Source organism: Nipponia nippon, unplaced genomic scaffold (assembly GCF_047370975.1).
Source record: "Nipponia nippon isolate SJK-2023a ecotype South Korea unplaced genomic scaffold, ASM4737097v1 scaffold_9, whole genome shotgun sequence".
Lineage (NCBI taxonomy): Eukaryota > Metazoa > Chordata > Aves > Pelecaniformes > Threskiornithidae > Nipponia > Nipponia nippon.
In genome coordinates, this window is record NW_028262413.1 from 6,631,389 (window position 1) to 6,654,346 (window position 22,958).

General features: G+C 35.3%; 1 protein-coding gene across 5 annotated transcripts in view; it reads right to left on the bottom strand.

The window, feature by feature from the left end:
* Window positions 1-22,958, bottom strand: part of FHIT (fragile histidine triad diadenosine triphosphatase) — a 616,103-nt gene that overhangs the window by 587,893 nt on the left and 5,252 nt on the right. The window contains exon 1 of one of the 5 annotated variants that reach the window (XM_087744938.1): window positions 5,707-5,725. The exons of the other annotated variants lie outside the window; for them this stretch is intronic. The gene's annotated coding sequence lies outside the window, so the exon portion shown is untranslated. Of the gene's footprint in view, window positions 1-5,706; window positions 5,726-22,958 lie in introns of those variants that run through there. 5 annotated transcript variants of the gene reach the window in all.

Below are 22,958 nucleotides of genomic sequence, written 5' to 3' on the forward strand. Positions count from 1 at the left end.
AATCCTTCTCCTCTTCAGCAACGGAACAACATTCATAACATTACTATTGTCCTTGACAAAAGCATGGCACTTCTTGACTGATGCGTCAATAATATTTTTCCATACTATCTAAAACTGAGGAAGCAACTCAGAACTCACCAGTCCTCAACTGTGAACTAGGAATTAAAAATTACCATGTGACTGCGATATCACCCTGGCTGTGTATGAAGTCTTTAAGACAACATGATATAAGAAAACCATTATAGAAAGTAGTAATGCGAAAATCTACTCCATTCAGCTATTCAACTTATGCATACAAAAAGATGCAGTATCAACACATGCATTGCACTTTACCCACTACTACTTCACTTTTACTTCCTTTCTCAACAATTCATCTTACTGACGTCCAAAAAAACCACCCACTGCAAATGGACAAGTGTTCTTAAAATCATGTAATGATTTAACTTACTGTACTGCGGAGCTCTGACAAAGTGGCTGTTGCAAATATAGTTTGTTTTGAGCCACAAAGCCATAACAAAAACTTGATGATGGAAACATGGCATGAATTCCTTTTTTCCCCTCCCTCTCTTTTTTTTTTTTCCGTCCCCCAGCTTTCAAAAGACCCTGTTTACAGGGTGAAAACCTACTTTCCCCTCAAGCGCTCTATTTTAGGAGCATTTTCTTCCTGTCCAAGTTATTTAAATCTATGTACTTGTTATCAGTTCATAGCAAAGCTCCCATTGATGCCATTTCTAATACTGCTGTAGACTAGTTACCATATAAAACCTTTATGCAGCATTGCTTTGTTTCATCTACTAAATGGTGTGCTACCATTTGAACACTTTATCCTTAAACCAAGAGCTTCAGAAAAACAGCTGTTTAATAGCTATTATATAAACAAGCACAAAAAAATGAAAAAGAATTTAGATACAGCATACTACTCTAATTCAATACAGTAAAAAAAGTTCCTTTACTATCTCATTTCAGAGACAACGTATCAGAAAGACAACAGAAAACGTTGGGTTTATATCCACTGAAAATATGAAAGACAATTCTTGATTATAAGCATAACACCTAGTCCTCATACTTTATTCCTCAAGTCTCAGTAAAAGATTAAAAAGATTTTTCTCCCCTTCCCAGGAAATAGATTAGGTAGGCATGACATTTTTCCACTTCACTGTTGTATGCGTTTATAAGCTTTCCTTTTGTAGCATTTATGAATTCAAATAGTGCTAGGGTTAAGCTGGAGCAAAGCAATTTGGCATGCTTGCATCTGCTTTTATCAAGGAAAGCAAAAGCAATCCATGAGGTCTGGACTGACCTTAAAGCACAAGTATTTATTTGGAGATTCTAAGGGCTTACCAATTGTGTTTGGTAAGAGGGAACCTAAATTCAATCACACTCGCACACAATGTCACCTTAATTCAAGCAATCGCGTTTCAGTTCTTCTGGTGCATCAATAATATAATTGGTATTCTATTACTATAAATATTCTCTCTTTAAAAAGGACATATTAACCATACATTCCAATTCTACCATGCTGCTTTCTACAGGACAGAGTCAGGTTTCCGAAGTCAGCTACTTCCAAATTCAGATCATTTATTAAAACAAACAAACAAACAAACCAAACAACCAAAAAAACAACATAACTATGCTGTTCAATGCAATTATATTTTCAAAGTATATATGTAACCCAGTGATGCCTTCCATAAACAACTGTCCCAGAAAAATATTAAAATCAATCATCTCACAAGCAAACTACTACAGAAAATTGTCTTAGAAATCTGACATATGAAGGAGGTATTTTGGAGAACAGGTCTTCACTGCTTTCACTACGTAAGCTATTTCTAAATTAATCTACTGAAATACAAATGCATTCAGAGAACTCACTTCTTCCTCTAGGAACTGGACGCTACTATTTTGTTTAGGGTAGGATTGCTCCCATTCATTTGTGGAATTTGAGCAACTATTAGTGTTTCTAACTCTGAAGTCCACAATAAATTAAAAGAAATGTATTAGGAACAATTAGTGGGGAAACTTTTACTGCCTCTCAATGAGAAAGACACTTGATCAAATTTAGATCAACTGCAGTGCAAGAAGTAAAACAATGTGAATACACAGTCTGCTGCTTTGCAAATGGATTGCTTTTCCTGAACACTTCCATCTTTCCACCTAATAAGCATCACCATTATTTCCAGGTAGTGACGTGCCAGTGATTAAGATTTTATTGTTCCATTTTCTAGTTTAATCACTCTTCCTCCATCCTTTTTTGTCCTTCCCTGGTTATTTCCTCTAACTATTGGAAAATCTGAGACTATTTTAAAACCGGCAGTACATCCAATTCATTCTCAGTGACACGATAGCAAGTCCCACCTCTCATACATTCTAGGTACGTCAACATCCTATATTCGAATACAGTTTGGTGTCCTGTAACCCTAACTAATGTTGTCTCTTGTGCTTCCTCCTGTTAGAGAATCTGATAAATCAGTAGTCAGGATTATTAGTTTCCAGATAGCCAGTATCTCAAACACCCAACACCATTTTGACATAGTATTGTTCTCCCTCCCCTTTAATTCCCTCAGTCCTTTCTAGCTAGGCTACAACTATTTATTTTAATTTTCCAAGCCAAAGGCAGACTTTTTTTCCCCTCCTACTGGAGGTGGGTCAATACTCCACAAAACAAACCCGCTCACATCACTCATTTTCACTAAGAGTCTAGTCACAGAGATTCCTTTGAAGAATTTTTCCTTCTTTTTTGAATGGTCTGAGAAGAGCAGCTGGACATTAATCCTTCAACGACTCAAAGAAATAGAGTCATCTGTAATTTGCACTGCAGTACAATGGTACCTGTTATGCAACATTACATTCTTACTTTGCTGGTATTTCAGTAGTCTATTCAAACTTAAATGTGTTATTTTTAGGTTGAAAAGGTTGGACTGAGCAGCTATCTTTGCTTGTATCTTCAGCAATTTCCATGGCATCGACATTTACACAACAGAATATGTTCCTGACATTTCTAGGCCTGTCTCAGGATACCAATTCTCTTCCAGAATTCAGAATGATGACTGGTTGATGGTTACGTGCTGTCAAGTCTACTCTTTCCATTCTACCTACATGATCAATTCCTTTCTTGGCTCAGATATACACATTTTTCATAGTTCTGGTTGTCCAAAAATATTTCTGATTTTGCAGTGTCTCTAATTGTTATTTGAGACTACCGATTCACACATACACACAAACATACACTTCATATAAAAAAAAATGACCACTGGCCTCCAACAGGAAGGAGAGCTGTTGTAGCTCTTAACAACTCCTCCAATACCAAACTGAACACAGAAATGCAGAAGGGAAGACATTTGTATTCCTTTCTTCTCAAAGTTGCCTTCAGAGCTCCTGTTTTCTGTATCTGGAGCCAAACTAATCACAGTTCAAGTACCAGCATGCTCAGAGAACAGGGAATTCAAGCCACATGTTCTCACAAAAAGACAAATTGATCCAGTTCACCAGGCCTGCTCAGAGCTCAAAAGCAGAGCAATCGGGCTCTCACTGAGACACAGAGATCAACACATACAATTCCATTGCTGCCAAGTACAAGGTTCTACCATTGAGATTCTTCACCACCATTTTCTGCCCACCCAGTCTATTTGCTTAACATCCTACTAACATACTAAAGGCATATCTACGCTGCCTTTTCAATGCAAAGCTGCATGATTCTCTTGATTTGACATCAAACCCATATCAGTAGCTTATGCTAAGGGGCAAATCATAATAGCTTGAGCTCAGTTCAGTGCTAAAGGGGTGAGACAGCAGCTTAAGGATGGAGCTAGCTCATATTTACCAGTTCACAACAAAGGTGTGAAAAGCTTCTATCTGCATGGACTATAACATCTAAGAAATTTGCTCATACTAAGGCAGAATTAATCATCTCCTCTTCAGTGAAGATTTTTCCTCTTGCCAGTATCCCTCCAAGGAAAAGCAAGTCTGACAATTAATGCAGGTAATAACATCTGACAGCAGCTATGCAGATGTGCCACCTAAAGGATGTAGACACTGAAAGGAATCTATCATACATTTTCACTCTGTACCCAAATAAAGAACAGGAGAGAAAGAACAGGAGAGAAAGAACAGGAGAGAAAGAACAGGAGAGAAAGAACAGGAGAGAAAGAACAGGAGAGAAAGAACAGGAGAGAAAGAACAGGAGAGAAAGAACAGGAGAGAAAGAACAGGAGAGAAAGAACAGGAGAGAAAGAACAGGAGAGAAAGAACAGGAGAGAAAGAACAGGAGAGAAAGAACAGGAGAGAAAGAACAGGAGAGAAAGATCAAACTGGGGGGATGGGGGTGGGGGGATGTAAGAAATGGAAGCCAAAAGTATCTACATTAAATATAAATATAATAAGGATATTTGGTTCACAGGTCACCTATGGCATACAACAGTGCAGGTACCATGATAACTATAGTTAAACAGGAGAAGATTAAGCAGGTACAAACAGCTGTAAACCTACGAATGGCTGCTGCCACATATAAGTACACTTTCTTGCTTCTCTTAAAAGTTTTCCTTTGAAAATACTTTTATTCACTGAAAACATTTGCTCCAATCTCTTTTGTTTCATCTACCTATAAACAACTTAACTGTGCATATAAATAGTAAATATGAATTTACCGTGTCATAAAATGCAAACATGGTCGGGGGCGGGAATCAAACTTACACCACAGCATAGCATACATTCATTTCTTCTATATTACACAAATCTCTTGTTTAGCAAGTGTCTAAACAGTTGATCATAGTGATTCACAATTTATGACACCACAAATTCATATCAATTTAAATTTCACTGCATAATGTGACTATCTTGAATCTCTAAATCTTCCTTTTATGTTGCAGGCTGCTTTAATTATCACAGGTCAACTTTCTGAAACTGACAACAGAAAATCTCAAAATGAAAAGAAGAAGTTGTTGAAAACAAATATGAGATTCTGGGATATTTGAATCTGACCAAAAAAGCTTATTGATGAAAATGGGTCGCTGTCAGGGTGCCTGATGTATTATCCAATCTCTTTTTAGCAAAAAACTATTTCTACTTTAACTATTAATCAAAGAACAATGAAGTTACACATTTATGATTAAGTATAGAATGCTGAATTATCTTCAAAGGAAAGACTAATGTTGCTGTGAGATGTTATACACAGACAACTATTATGCTCTGCTACCTAAATTTTAGGTATTTATCCACTTAATACACAGTGAAAAATCCACAGCTATGCAGTATTATGTATCTTAATCTCCTGGTTTCTGTAGAAATGCTTGATGCATGCTACTACGTAAGCAAGCCTCATGCAAATTCAGAAGAGCCATTAAAAACACAGTTTTAATTTTCTTTTTTTTCCCCACCTGGCATTATTCAGCTGGGGACCAGAAGCAGTACCAGTGTGTTTATTTTTAAATACACTAGCATTAATCTTTGCAAACATAACTACACCAGAATAACTCCACCTCTGTGAACAAAGCAGAAATCAGCAGTCATTCTCTAGGATCTGGCGACCCTCAGCACATCAACTTTCTTTACTTTTTCCCTCTATCACTCAGCATTTCTGTATGACAGGGAAGCCAGGTGGCTAAAGAAGTTGTCCTGTCAGCTTCATCTTTAATCTCTGCACTTAGATCTGTGAATGTAACAACAAAAGGTGTAAGGCAATGTTTGTGAACGCAATGTAATAAATACACTTACCTTTAGAGTATCTTCTTTCTGTACTTCAAGGCTATAAAGGGATAATAAATACATATATGAAAGTAATGACCTGCCTATTAGCAAAAAGAGAATGTTTGGCTTATATATTAATAATCATGTTTACTTTGTTCAACTACTACTGTATGAAAAAAGTCTGTACTGGTAAGCTGTTGCTTCTCTGTGCTGCTTTAATGACACCATAGTTTAGTCGTTAACACTAAAGTCATCCAGCAGTCATGTACACAGAGAGGGGAGCCAAGGCTAAAACGATTTTGGCCAGTACTAATTTCCTCTGAAGAGGGGAACTGCCCCGCGCATTTGTCAGCGAGACAACTCAACACAGCCAAAAGATCAATTTGTACAAACGAAAATTTAATCTGGAAGATGATTAACAAACAAGTAGAACTAATTACCAAAGGAAGTGGATGCTCATCCCACTCTCAGTTTCTTCACATGAAGACCAGCTTTCCAGCACATACACTTGAGCCTAACACAAGTTATTTGCCTCCATCAAGGGAAATGAGTGAAATTTACATTCCTGACAGATATCAAACTAAACGCTTCAATGATCTCTTCTGATCTTTAGTACTAGGAATCTATACATCACTCTAGTAACACTATGTACAATTTTAATCTTATTTTAGGACAATAAGAAACACAAATTTGTCCAAAACCAAATTCTTATGAGTCTTTCCTTCAGTTTTCCTGGAAGAAGAAAAAAATCCAGTGAGGGAGAATTACCTCTTGTCTGCACCTCACTACTGCTCCACTGGGGGGGGGGGGGGGGGGGGGGGGCCAGGAATTCTACCTTCTTCCTTCTTTTAATTTCACAATTGCACCTAAATGGTAATGATTCTTCAAATTATTTAGACTAGAAAGATATGGCTACATAAGGACCAAGATGCCCACTCCAACAAAAATGGGTCAAGTCACAGGACAAAGCTGCACATGTATTAGCTAGGAACTTCAGATTTAGGAAATAGGAATGTAGATTGCAGGTGTGTACATCTTCACTAATGCTGACAATTTCTAGAGAGACTATAAGTGTGCATGTATAAATTGTATATCCATTTTTTTATCAGTATGCATTTGGGTTACCCTCTCATAAATCCCCCTCTCTTATCCACAGAAAAACTGATTCAGGTTTCACAGTCTTTTACTAAACAAACAAAAAAAACCAAAAAAAACCAACAACAACAACAAAAAAAAACCAGCAACGAACAACCCACCACAAACCAACCCCATGCAAAATACATTTCGGCCTGCTGACTTTTTAAAATGGTCCTGTTCACTTACATTTTGTTTCAGAGTTTGTTTTGGATATTCTTTTTACATCTGTGACATTGCCATTGATTCATTCTGCTCAGAAGTCATAGGGTTTATTACTTTTTTTTTTTTTAAAGGAGGCTAACAGCTAATGGCTTTACCAACAAACTGCACTCTGGAAAGTTCATTACACTCTCCATCTTCAAGATCACCAGAAGTCATTCTGGTTCTTTGTTATGCTCTCAACTATGATATTGAGTGCAGGTGCTGTCTATAATGACCAGGTGAACAGAATTCAGCTGAACATCTTTAGCTAATTTTTCAAACCTAGAACATTATGTCCCATTTCATTTTTATGAGACTTATTTCAAACTTTTTCCACACAGGTCTTGGATAAAGATGATATTTTTCTTCAGCTTTTTTTTTTTCTCATAGCTCTCTAAGCCATCCACAGAACTCATCAGCTGAATTGTCATCAGCCGTTGTTGAGCTTTACAAGAGTCATATTGATTGGTATCTCCCAAAGGCATATTGTAATCATTTTACCACTGATAGGGTTATAGGCAGACACACACTTTGACATTCCCCTTAGATATGATAAATGCAATCCTCATTTTCTCAGATCTTGTGCAATTTACCACATATCCATCTATCACCACAGAATGACCCTTTCTATTCCACTGAAGCTGTAAAGCCCAAAGATATAAATATCTTCCTAATTCAAACATATGCCATACATTCCATAGTCCTATTTTTTATCAGTTCGTGGTGGTTCAGCTCATCCTTTCCTCGATAAAAATATCAGCTGGTGTACTCCTTTCGAATAATTTTGTACAGCATCACTTTGAATAAAACATTATTAACAGGCTTCTCCCCCAGTGTAATCTATCTCATTCTTAAATACCAGAGGGCATTTCTGACATGTGCCACACATGGATCATTTTGCTTGTGGACTGCCACGATCATTCTTATTATAAAACCACAGTTGTGGTTGTTACTAGCTAACGGAAAGATTTGATCTGTCTACTTTTAACAGCATGTTAAACAGCACTGATGCCTCACTATCGTCCTCAAATGATCATCAGTTCTAACATTTGCCTAGTTTCTAAATACCCCTGTAAACCTACCACCAAAGTAGCCTGTTACTGCCACAACAGAGAAAGCCTATGTTTTATCCACATACGGACATTTTAAGACATGCACAATGCAGACATGGTTAAGGTGCTATGTGTTTATGGAAGCAATAGCTAAAACATATAATCAGCATAATCTTTTAAATAAAAAGGTCATAAGATAATTCCATAAGTACTACAACTAAATACAAATTACACCCTCTGTCTGTAAACATTACATTCAGTAGCCACAATGCTTCATATATCTAGTTTTTGGATGCTTGATTCAAAGAAAATTTATTCTCTTTAAACAGCAAAAGAAAAAATCCATGCCAATATAGCAAGATTACTTTTCCATATTAAAATTACACTTGTATTCAGTTTTGCAGTTAATTTTTTTTTTTAAATATCAGTCAAGTACACATCTAATTGAATGCAAATTGATGTGAATTAGAATAGGTAATTCACAGCAGCATTTAAAAAAAAAAAATATAAAAACCATAAGGATACACAGCTTTTCTTTAAGAAGTCACAATCTTGCTAGCTTACTATCTAATGTGTACATTCTTGTTGCAGTTACCAAAGTTAGGGGTACTGAGGAACTACATATTTTTGTATGCGTTAGGAAGAATGATGCCTTAATTCAGGAGAAGACTAGACCAAAGCAGAAAGTTTTAGTATTAAAAAAATAGTGACTATGTGTGAATCACCTTATTACTGTAAGACCTGTAATGATTAAAAAAAAAAAAAAAAAAAAGTCTTTCAAGTAAAAAAAAAGTATTTCAAGTCTTAACTATTACACCTCAGTTCAATGCATTTTAAAATTCAACCCGTAATCATTTTCCCCGAAGATTTAACTTTATCAATTGTTACTATTTTTATATTTAAAAGCTGTAAAGTAGTTCTAAAATATACAAATTTATTAACAATACTTAAAGTTATATATAATTTACCTTCAGTGTTCATACAGGAAAAAAGAACAGTGAAAAATATCAGTCAGTGCTTTAAAGAAAAGACTAAAAATCTTCTAATTTGGGACCGACAAACATTTTTAGAAATATGTTAGGTAACTACAACAGATAAAAGCAAGGATCAATGAAACAATTATTTTTAAAATTTTACTCAGATAAGAGTTAAATGTACTATTGTAAATCGAAATATTTGGTTAAATGGAATTTCCATCAAAGCTTAATAACCAAATTCAAGTGAACACAAATTGAAGTGTTACGTACTTTCGGTGGTTCCTATAATGGCTAATTCAATAACCCTAAATGGAGTGTTACTGCTGATTATTCTAAGTTGGATAAGACAATTTGACAGTTACTGTACTTTGAAATTTTATTCTAGTAAAAGCATTTTAAAAACTAGACATATCATAAAGGGCTAGAAAAACTTCTTCCTATGTTTGACATGGGAAAAACCTCTAATCAGCATTTACTAAGCATTATGTTCTGTGCTGCTTTTGCTAATGCTCTCAAAACAACAAGCAAAAATCAGTCATTGCAAGAGTAAAGCAGCAAAGCCAGCCACATCTGAAGTTCAAAGAGCAACCTGCACAAACTCAGTGCTCCTAACATCGCTCTCATCACGGAACTTCAGAGAGCTCTGTGTTGAGATTAGGGCAAGACTTGGCCTAGTGTACAAAATTCTAGCTGCACTATTTTGGGGAAATATAATAAAATCTCCATAAAAGTTTGAACATTAAGTGCTAAGAAAGTGCTCATAATGAAAACAGAGATGACTGTCACTGCCTTACTGAACTACTAAACTGTTCTTAGCATTAGATCTTAATTATCCAACTAAGAGCTTTTCCTCTTTCTTTTCAGATAAGGTAAAATCACAAGCCTTCTTTGGAAATTAACTTTCCATGCAATCCAAAGCCCTCCATCTAGTTCCTCTACATTATTTCTTTTCTTTTTCTTTATTTAACAACAAACCTTTTAATTATTAAATATGGGTTACATTTGCATCTCTGGAAATCCATTTTTTTTATCCTCTATTTTCCTAACATTTCATTTCACTCTGTTCCTGGGGGCGTGAGCAGGTTGCTGACTATGCCAATAGGCAGAGATGAGCGAGAAGTACTCTCTCCACGTTTCATTCAGATAATAGAAATCTGCAAGCTGCTGAGTGTGACAGATGAGCTATGTGAGCTAAAGCAACTTGTTCCGCTTGTCAGCCTCCAAGAGTCTACAGCAGCAAGATGCAATTGTGATGACACCACGATCGCGGAACTGGGTCAAATATACGGTCACTTTAAAACAGAATGTCAACCGTTCTTTCTACTTGAGGAATTTGATTCAGTGACACTAAAAGCTGTTAGATACCATTAGCTTTATATCTATGTTCAAAATGAAACCGTTACTTTGACAGTATTTGAAGAATCCTCTTGCGAGCCCTACATTGCGATTAAAGTTTGTAGGAATCACTGACTGTCAAATAATATCACTGTTGCCCATAGGAATTGGGTACTTTACAACCAGAACATTTTCCTGTATTGCACCAGAGCATCTGTGCCTTTGGAGTAACATTTCCATTATGACCTTTGTAGATTAAATGGATTAAAATCCTCACAGAATTTTAAAGAAGAAAGATTATACAGATATATAATTTTTTTTTTAATTACAGAAATAAAAGATACCTTAACTCATACCTAGACCTATTATTATGTTTAAATTACTATCTCATACAGAAAGGAATTTTTTATTTTATTTTAGTGGAATAGAAGAATTATTAATTGAATGATAGTAGACATTTAAAGAGAACTGAAAAGTAATATTTAATGACCTATTCCAATTATTTCCCTAAATCTTGGAAGATTCACTTGCATTAGATTGCGATGATGAAATACCCCATGCAACACTACTAGGGTGCACAGTTTAAAGTTTAAATAACTGTGGTATACAGATCATACTACATGATGGATCTAGATAACATTCGGAAAAGCAGATATTGAGATGAAGACAGTTCTGATCTTAGTCTGACATTCAATCATCAGAATCTTTATTAAATGGCATACAAAACCATTTTCTTTAACAAAATTACACTATGTATATGTTTCAGCACAGGTAACTTTTGTCCAAAAGCACTAGAAATGTAGAAGAAAACAGCAGAAGCCTGAGACATCCAAAAGTAATTTCCTTCTCAATATTTCACCAATTTGTGTTGGCAGTCTGAGTCAAGCTCAAATCATGGGCTCTGTCCAAGCTCAAATTCCCAGCCTATTAGATTCCACAGCTGAATTTATAGGTATTTCAATACACCATATTCAAAATATTTTTTATATTTCAGGTTTCAATGTATATATTTTTCTGTTTTGCTTACATTAGATAACTGTCTTTCTAGTTCAACATACAAATTTTCAGGAAAAATATTTGCAAGAAAAACTTCTCATAGAGCCATTCAGTTAAGAAGATTCACATTTTTGTGCAGTTAAAAACTTACATAATTCTTAAAAATAATTGTTGTTTACTTGCTTTGATTTCTAAAAGTCTTTGATCTCATTCATTAATATTCATTAGTCTTCTGATGTTGGACTAATGAGAATCTTATGCGTTTATGAGAAGCTATTTAAACAACGTTAACAGATTTTTTCTGTTTTGTTTTTCATCAACACTGAGATTACTTCATTCTTTGTGTTCTCCAGCTTTTTCTTCAAACTTCCTGAAGACATAGTCTACATACTCCAAAACAAAGTAGAATTCAACAAAAGCGTAACTAATTCAGTCAATTATGAGCACAGAACCCTAAATGGATAACAGCATAAATGCATAGTATATATGGACAGAATGAATAATGCTCATACTCAGCATCATTTACTTCCATGTTTTACATACATTATTTGTTTATGATGGAACATCTCTGAAGCATAAAAGAAAGAATACAGCCACAACTTTTCAGCTTCAAGAATTTCCAGGCACAAAAGCAGCAGTGCTGGTGCCAGAAGACAATAGCAGCCACTGATATTTCACATTGCAGGTGCACACACAACATGCACAAACAGCTAGTCACTTGTATCCTTTGCATTTAAGAAAACATTAGTTGTTTTCATATTTGGTTTCCACTGTTTGCAGTACATAACCACAAGAAATTGAACGTAAGAGTGTCCCAGCACACACCGCCCAACATACCTGCAGTACATACACTGCATGCGTTAGAAGCGCCCGGGGGAACCAACGTAAGCTTACAGGCTGAGACAATCCGTCAGAACATGCCAACAAAGAGTTTCAAGTTAAACATCCACTGCTCATTAAACCTTCTTTTACACTGTTAAGAGTTTTGCTATTTCCCCATTCAAAACGCTGATTTACACTAGAATTTAGGCAAAACAGTCCTATCCTACCACATCTAACGTGTATGCAAAGATAATTAAAATATGCAATAACCTTCAAAGAAATATTGCTACTTCAGAAGTAAGCATCTATGATAGTCAGCTCCAGTAACTCTTACTTCTCCAAGCAACTGCAAAGGTCTTTTGCTGAAATATCATTTTGGTTAAAGAAATGACTTGGTATAAACCTCAATGCTAATCAAGTCCATGCCACACATTCACATTTGTTCACTAGCATCTGGATTTATTCTCAACTGGTCTCACCAGACTGGTTGATTACTGTATCTACTATAGTTCTTACATTCTGGGCTTTCACTGGTATTTCCAACTTAAAGATCAAATACAACGTATTAATTTTTTTTCTTAATTCATTTTGAGATAAAGCTACACCAATTTGAAACCATCCATTACAGCATTCTATGTAGAAATTAACTCTTACTCCCCAAGAGAAATATCCATTATAAGCTTCCTACTGACAATATAATAAATGTGCAAAAGCAGGAAAGTACATAATTATGCAGTGCCCACTACAGCATACAGAGACCAGAACAGATTACACACCCTTATACCAAATTTCCATACACAGAGAAAGCCATTGCTCTAGTCGCAGTATGAAATAACAACAAAAAAGTTCAAAGGACAAAGTACCCCTAATTCTAGGACTCCCAGTGTATCTCACAGGACACTCAGTACCTAATAGCGCTGGAATCCACCAACAAACCCAAACATTTCAAGAGAGTTGGTTTATGTTTATCAAAGTTTAAAACATCTTCACTGGTACCGCTGTTTGATTATCTGTAAAGTTATGGATATTAATATGAATCCAGTTGTACATTACAGTACAATTCTGGAAAAAAATAAGGAAGTAATTTTAGAAGCTTTAAGTAGTATCCAAAGTATATATATAAGCCAGATGCTGTGGATAATCATCTGATTCTAATTCTGATTACGTGCAACATCAGGCCTTATATATCACTCTCATCGAAGTTCAGTATCATTAATCTTCCTCCAAAGAACAGTATTTTCTCACTCTACCTTTTCTTCCTTTCTATTCCTCTCTTTTCACCTGAACTAACGTAACTCTCCATTTAGATACTGATGCTTGGTCTTTAATTCTGATACTCAAACTCACCGCTTGGAGATGCGCCATTATAGCATACATCATGTTGAGATTTTATCCCAGCTGATCAAGTCTTTAAAAACCAGTCACACATCAGAATTAATGTGACGTGAAAAGTGTTAATGTCACAATACTAGAAGGCAAATTTTTTTCCTGATACCTGGGAAAGTTAAAAACAGGATAAAACTTTATTTAATAGAAATTGTTCCAAGTACATCAAATATATACAATAGTTTTGTATGGTTTATGTTATAAAACACATTCTGAGTTGTACTTCAAATACCCTAAAGTTACCAAATTTAAAAAATTGTTTCAGTTTTGTTAAATCATACTGTTGAGGCCTAACAGCTACTGCTTCAGTTGCAGCACTGGGAAGGATACATCTCACAACAGGTATAAAACACTAGAGCTATTTAATAGACTAGGATTCAAACAGCAAAACTGAGGAAAAGCTGACACAGAAATCTCTCTCATTCAAGACACTCAGGTAAAGAGAAAAGACAGTGCCCACTACTAAGAACAATGAATCAGTGGAGGGAAGCTTACAAATTATACTAATTAGTAAGAAGCAGGCAAGAAAAAGAAGAGCCTCAAAGCAGTAGCAGCATCTTGGCAAAACTCCCACAAGCAAACGCACCACCAGTCTAGGCCTCGCCATCCTTCTGTGTCTTTAAAAGTACATGTACCCAGCGGTCAGCTGTCTGCCATGTGAAATTAGAGTCAACCAGCCTGGCCAAATAGCCAATTTGCTAAAGCAATTTTTTAAAAACAAAAAAGAAATCTGTGTGACCAGCCCGTTGCTTCTAATATCGAAGCTTGGTTTTGTCCACATGAACTTAAGCAACTGCAGATTAAATATATACTAAATTAATCTTTGGCAAGGAAGATTAGTGCTCTACTTAGAAAGACATCTATTATTTACTACTTAAAGAGCCACAACTTCCTAGATGAGATTTATATTTTTTAACCATAAAAAGAGACTCAGAACAATTTTCTAACCTGTCATATAACTGCAAAATATGCCCATCCTTTCCATAAAATGTGCGCTAAAACATAGAGTTTTGTTAAGGTTTGGTATTATGTTCATTCAATAAGCATGTTCTGCCTCATTCAGATTTCATCTCCTAAAGTCAGAAAAGAAACATCAGAATACTTTTGACAGAAAAATCTGATTTGGTTAAACAGCTCAAGACTTACCAAGTGAATGTAAACTTTGAAAAAGGTACTCATGTTTAAGTGAAAAATCTTCATTATTATTGTTTTGAAAATCTCTTTATTGCTGTGAGTTATCATGAAAAACATTAACAAAAATATTTCTACCATTCCACAGACAGAACTACAACGTAAGGGGACTTGTATAACAGCCTTTTTTAGGACAAAAATCAGCCACCTTACAGATGCAGTTTCTTCTGTATTTACTAGAAGCCCACTTCCTTACTAATTGTCATTGGTTCTGTGACTGAAAACTGCAATTAGTTATGCTTCACTGACACACACATGAATCCTTTTGTGCTTATATTATTCAACCTGAACATTAATAAGCAGAACTGTTAAAAATTCTAAGGCATTGCACCACCACCCCTAGTTTATTAAACCCTTGGTGGCAAGAGACAGTTAAATACTGTGTGTCCTTTAAATACGTTATTCTAGCTAGGAAAATGTTAGTCTGCCAAGAAACCAAAACCAAATAAGACTACTGTTTAATTTGTGCAAACGGTACTTAATTTTTAAGATCACATAAAATATGAAAAAATAAAAAAATGCATTACTAATACTATTTTGTTTTCAAATGGATCTCATAGTTACAAATGAGCTTCACTAGAGAAATAAAACTGACAGCAAAAAAACAACAAGGGAAAACAATTTTCCTTAGTTCAAATGAAACTAACAAGGACTACCAGCAGTAAAAACCTGACTTCTTTAAATTCCAAAATGAATCTCCTCTCCTGACCTTTATAGAGCTCAAGATGCATACGTACACAGAATAAACAAAATAATTTGAAAGCAAATTCACTGAGTGTGCCTGACCTTTGAAACAGCACAGATAATTTTAATCAGATTTGCACAATGTTAGTCTGTCTCAGTTTTCATGTAGCACCACAAAGATGGCAAAACTACTTAAGGAAAAAAAAGACAACATTTTACCAAAATAAAAGCATCTTCAAATACTTTTTTAAATAGCCAACAGCCCTCAAAGTCTGAGGTTGAGGAAAGATTCCTCTGAAATTCTGCTCTCTCAGTGTCCAGCTAAAGCTGCACAATTTGGCTTTGGAGAGAAAAAAAAAACAACAACAAAACTTTCTTCCAGTTATGCAAGTTTCTGTCAGTTAAGTTGAAAATCTGAAACCTAAAAGAAAAAAAATGTAAGTTACACAAACATTTTAAAAATCGTTTTTTGTACGAGTGGCCAGTAGTTGCCTCCTTGATCACCTAGCATACAGTAGGCTACTTAAAGCTTCTCAGTTATGTTTATTATCTTAGATTTTGAGAGATAATGAGTAAAAAAAAAAAAACAAACCAAACCACAAGATTTGCAGCATAAATACTCTGACAAGCAGTGCTGACTAGTAAAAATCTCTAGTTACAAAGAACAGAAGTTCCCAGAACTATACACAAATTAGCCTTAGTTGAACCTAGCTGACAATACCTTCCTTTCTGGAAGGACAGATGTTACAAGAGTTATAAACCACTTATCAGCCACCAAAGCTGACTATTGCTTCTAACTCTTGGAAAAACAAAGAAAGAAACCTTATACTTTATGCAAGCTCCAAAACAACTTACTGCAAGTGTGGCTGTATTACTTATGCCTGATGAAAAGAGGAGAATTAACATGGAGAGCTGAAAGCCCTGTTTAGATTCAGAACATGCAACCTCCATCAGATTAGACCTTCCACGCTGACAGTGACAACAGGGTTCTGCCCAAGCTGGACAACATAGCATGAGGGTAAAATACAACTAACTAAACAAAGACACTTATAAAATGCTGAAGTTTGGCTTTGGTACTTTTCAGAAAAGAACAGTGAGAATTTTATACATCGGCCGTTTCCTTGCAGAACCACCACTACCCTTGTGATATCTATGAGCAGCAAGGTGAGCCAAATGTGTTTCTAAAGATAGAATTTGGTCACCTTATTCACACTCAGATCATTAAGAGCAAATATCATAACATTTGACATAGCCTCTGAGACAATAAGCAACAGAAGAGAGTTTATAAATCGTTTGAAAGTAAGCATTGCTGAGAGCTAACATATGTTAAGGTGGTATCATGAATAAAACCATTTTCCAGAACGGCAATCCACCATTTCTGTGTTATTGATTCATTACCTGAACTTCTTGTAGGCCAGCCAACCCTTTGTGATTATGGCAACAATCACATTCCTCTTTTGCCAGACTATTTTAGTCTTTTTCTCTCTCCTTTGCTCACAGTGGATTTTATCCTAGAGCTTTTCTTTTGCCACAGCTATACAATGTCCTCATCTATTCCTAATAAGGAGTTTAACTTATTCAGCTTATCAGGAAGGTTGAGAAGGGAGCTGCTCACCACGTACAGACACTCACACAGTCTGACAATGTAAAGCATTCTGACCTTGCCAGCAGAGTCATACAGGACCTAGCACTTGGAAATGAACATTAGAGAAATTGAAACTTGAGTAAGGCCCGATTTCCAAACACTGGAAGTAATTGAAAATGAGCTGAAAAAATTGTAAATAAGTATTGAAGTAACTTATGACAATGTTATTGCATTACAATTTATTAACATGAAATGGAAGTTACCACTCTGCTGTAAGGTAAATTCCAGTTTCGTTTTGTTTGGGGTAGGAGAAGGAAGCCTATGTGTACCACTAATTGCTACAGTTTCCACGTAGGAAAGCTCCAATCTATGGACTGCTCATCAGAGTCTAGCAGAAAAAAATATTAGTTCAGTCATTCACATCATTAAAGGAAAAAGAGTGTTTCTATAAAAAGATGTAAAGAGATGCAATGCTCTGTTGAACTGCACTTTCAGGAAAAGCTCATTCAGGCAAAACCTGCTCTTTTTTCTTCAAGACTTTTTTTTTTTTAAAAAAAAAAAAAACACCAAATTTAGAAAAATGTAGACTGAAGAAACCCCAGCCTTGATCTGATTATTAGTTAAAATTGCTTTGCTCTTTTTTAAACTACAGCTTTCAGGATTTTTTTCTAACATCCTTAAAAAACAAAATGGACAATTACGTGTTTCATTGTTTTCAATAGGAAACAACACTAACAGCAACATCTGTTAAGCAGCAACACCTACCTTAATCGGGGGATGTGTGTGTGTGTGTGTGTGTGTGTAAGGAAAAGACTTCACTGTATGCACTCACTCTAATTTAACTTCATAATATGTTCTCCTAAACTGTCAGGCAAAGTTTAAAGTACGAAGTTTCTCCTAGGAACACCAAATATTTATAGTCACACATATTTCAAGCAATAGGTTTCAAGGCAGTGTTTCTTTTGAATTTTTTTAAAACTTTTAATTCGATATACACACTATGCTGGCTGCTAAAGGTATATAGGGAAAATTATTCAGAAAGCATATCCAGGAAAAACTCTGTTGATCCACTAACAGTGTAGGCCAACGATCTGTCCATGCTCTATTTGACCAGTTAAATTTACAATGCAGAACTTGTATGACCTGTCCATAATACCATTAATAAAATATATTTTTACACTAAACTTCTGTACAATATTTTTATGGCAAAACATAATTTTTAATGTATATTTGTATGCCTATACTTCTGTACACAGTAATGCAACTCAGCTGCTGATCCAGTAAAACATGGCCACATCCCAGTTTGATGCTAATATTAAATAAATACAGTTTTGATGCAATGCCTGTATGGCTGGAAGTCTGTAAATAGTATCTGCAAAGAAATGACAGCATTCAGCTTATCTCTAAAATTGACTGCAAGCATCCCACTGTCATTAATAGCTAAGAAGCAGCAGCCACCTTTCAACAGAGAAATCCAATAACAGATGAATGATTATCTAGCCCACTTTGATCACAATCAAACTGGTTTAAATGAACCTGTTGAACTTATGGAAGCATCTGCACAGATATGGCTAGCGCTAAAGGGCTATTTAGAAATTGTTCCTTTTCACCTCAGTTGGGACAATGTACAAATAAAGCAGCAGTTTGTCTACACTACTGCAGTGTAAATCTGGTTCAGAGAATGAGGCACTCTCAGTCACCCCGTGTTTCCAAGCACAATTTTTTGGGTGGTAAGGCTAGCAATTCTTCCACCTAAAGCAACTCCCACTTCTCTTTCCAGATCTTGCATAAGCTCATGTGAGCAACTGTCTGTAGGCTGTACAATGAATTGGAACAATGAGGTTTTCAAGTTTGTCAAGATTGAAAACAACTGTTTTTTGTATAGTCAATTTGCTCAGATGTCTCCACTGGTCTGACTCATCACACGATCCAAGAAACAGCTGTACCAGGATAACAAATGTGTGACGCATGGGAAAGGAAACCAGCAGCTGAGATGCAGTTTCTTGATCTGGAATTCTTTGAGCTGCCTATGCTATTAAAAATAAAAGAAATAAAAACAAGGAATGAAAGCTTCTGCTGTTAATAAGTCCTATTTTTTGTAGTTGTTGAATCTCATAAGACTGACTCTGTCCTAAAAAAAGCAGTAGTACTTATGCTGTTAGTTAGCAGGCAGTTTAGAAATTGGTTTTGGTGGTTTGTTGTGGGTTTTGGTTTTTTTTTTTTTTTTTTTTTTTTTTTTTTTTTTTTTTAAATCACTTCTCAATTAAATGATTACACAAGTATCTCTAGACAGACTCCTGTATGCAGACCCAAGCACTAGCTCAGTATTTCTTTCATCTACTTAGCAAGTAGCCTTACAAGTACAGGTGTAGTTCACTCCCATTATCAAGCTATCGTTCCCACCCCTGACTTTGAACATTTCTGCAGTGGTTTCTGCAAGGACTCAACCCACAGCTTTGAAACTGACAGTCACTTCAATTGCCTGCATGGCTATATCCTTCTAGATGCATAGCATTCTATCTAGCATAGCAGCAACACATTTGGTCTGGCAACAGCAGTCTCAAAAACATATTCTTATCATTTGAATGATTAAAATGTGATTTCAATCTCTGATGCTGAGAGGAAAAGGATATCGTATCATCTGATCACCATCAGCCCCCAAGTATCTAAGCTTTCATCATATGTTTTAATAAGGTAGTATAGCACAAACACATCTGTAAATTAACAGCTCTGCAATGGGTAGTTTCTTACAACATTGGAAAACATTATTGGTAGTTGCATCATACAGTTTCAACACACAAAACTGAAAACTAGTTACAATGTGGGTCTTATAATAAACAGAAAACATTCAAGGAATAATGTAGAGTGATTTTGTATTTTCTAATGCTGCCTTCATATTCATATTTTCAATGTACAGACAAAGAATGTTCACAAACATGCTAAGTGTATCTCAAAAACTAACGTTACACTAGAAAAATACAGGAAAAAACAGCTGCCAAACAGAATAAAACTTCCTTCTACTTTGATATTTTCTTTTCAAATTTTAAAGCACTCGTCTACATCTTTAGGCACACAAATCCTTTGAAAATGGTTGCTTTCCTAAGAAAGCCCATTTCATTTGTTTGATTACTCCCACAAAAACATCTATACTAAAATGCACTACATTGTCTAACATTAGAGTACCTTGGATTGTATCTTGAGTTCAAAATAAAAAACACAATAAGATTCTTTACACTGTGTTGCATGATAATCCAAACACCACTAAATCTTTCCTGTTTTAAATCCTGCACCAAGTAGCCGCTGACATAACTGCAAAGACTAATTGTGATTTTTGTTACAAAGTTACAAAGTTAGTTACAGTTACTAATCCTGATTTTTGTTACAAAGTTACAGACCAGTAACTATTTACCATCCCACACTGAACCCTTTAATTGCAACAGTCCAACTGCCAAGAATGCCCTTCCTCTTCTAATTCAGTACTTAGGACAACTTATAATACATAATAATCAACCAATATCAAATAACTTGATGATCAATAATCAAATAACTTCATGATCAGTAATCAAATAACTTGATAATATTTTATTATATAAATAAGATAAATATTTAATAATAACTGTAAATCATAATAGTCAGAGTTTTTAATAGGCAAATGTCTGCTCTTACACAAGTCTGTAATGATAACTGAAGCAAAAATATTAGTTGATAATCTGCATGCAGCAACATGCAAACAGGCACAGTAGTTTGACAATCAACATTTCGCAAAACAATAACATTGCTGTGGTTTCAGGATAATTTCAGCACAACTTCTATGAAAGCTTGCATAGCAATGGAGGCTGAAGTCCAGGGGCATAAAATTTTCTATGGAAATACTGTATATAATATTAGCTCTTCATTTGAGCTGTGCTTGTCTGTTTCTTTTTTTTTTTTCCATAAATACATGAAACTAATCGTATTTTAAACAAGACTACACATTTTCCTCAGCAAAACATCTGCCTAATCAAAAATATGACTGAAGAGATTTATAAATCTTAGATTTAGGCAAGCTCCCTTCTCTCCTTCCCCCATCTCCTTCTAAAATTGAATGTTTTAAAGTCAAATTTGACCTGAAAACTTCTCTGCAAGAATAAAGTCCTGCTATTCTGAAACAGTATTCATCACAACCATATAATTCTTAAATATTTAATAGCACAACATGCACTAAAAAGAGACTGAAAGACTGAAATCATTAGGAGATGTCCCAGCACAAGAAATAAAAAGGAGACACACATTTCTCTGCAAGTGTAATTTCAAAGTCCGTTCACATAGGGATCTAAAGACTGTCAGCTTGGTTGCTCTGCTGCTGTATATTAAATAAGCACATAATGAAGCTACTGGTTTTGATTCACTGAGATGCCAAAGATCATGGGTAAAGTATATAAAATTAATGATTTTTTTTTTTGGAAAGTGGAATTTCAAGAAGGTGGTAAGAATCGGGTGCAGCATCAAAAAGAACAAAACACTGACAACAGAAAACAACATAAAATCCAGCACCTCTTCATTTTAGTGGCCATTTAGAAAAATAATAATGCATGAATGTCATTCAAAAGCTATTTCCAAATCCAAAACCACTATGAAATACTTGATGTCCTATCAGTTCAGGAATCATATTGTTTTTATTAACAGAACACTGATTCCCAGAGATTCTTAATACAAGATAAATGCAAATTTGAGCCTTGTATGTTACCTAGCGCTTTCTAACATGCCTTCATTACCTCTTAGTTCTCAGTTAAGACTTGTACACAAATCCAGCAAAACAGTTTAGAAGGTACTTAATTTTCAGTATTTGCATAATACTGTTGAATGGGACAAATAATATGCATACTTAGTGCCAAATGTCAGCACTATGCCAGTGTAAAGCCTTATTCTTTAACATTTCAGAAACAATTTTGAAAACAAATTAAATGACATATGTAAACTATTCCAACACGTCTGTGTGCAATGACTTCTAAACAACAGAATACCTTCCGAGGCCAATACCTACCAGACATATCAGATTTTTAGCAACTTAAGACATTGCTAAATCTGTGCAAATGCTAATCCTAAAAAACATTCATATTCAGAAAAAATTAATAGAAATGTTTTTGACTATTCGTGCACTAAGCCACAGCATTATTTTGCTAAAGTAACAGGCAGCACTGCAGTGCCAATACAGAAAATTTGTCCTTTGGAATATCTAGAAATGTGTAGCTGATAAATGTAATTGCTGAGTTGGTTGCATGACATTGCAAATCTGATGAGCTATACTGGGAATACTCAGTATTGCAGTGAAAATTGATGAGAAGGAAAGCACACGTTCTGATTAAAATCAAAAGGTTTATTTACATCTCACAATTAGAACATACTCTTTAGTGTTGGCCATAAGGTTAAAAATAGCTCTTTTACCAAGGCCTATTTATCATTTTTCAAGTTTGTTACTAGAATAACCACACCACTTCCAAAAAGCGTGGGCCTTTAGAAGCGCTATATCATTTTGAAAATTTCTACTGTAACTTTAAATGTTTGAGAATGACGGTTTGTTTTTCAAGAATCAAGTCTGGCATTACCCAAACCTCTCTACCATCCAACCATACGCGTTTCTCACGGCACAAAGGAATATAGTCCTTTATCCCCAAAGGAAACACAGCATACAGCATACCTGTTTCTTAACATAGCAAAACCAGATATTAGCTATCAATGACCTATGTTGAATTCATTAAATCATCACCTTGCTAGGCATGATCTGCCCGAAGTCTACATTTTGCCCATCTACTCACTCTTGACCATTAAAATATGCCTGACCTTTCCAAGTTCTTTCTAAGAAGAAACAGAAAGCAAAAATTACCAGGGGCTTCTGGACATGATAATCTATTTGATTTTCAGCAAATACCGATG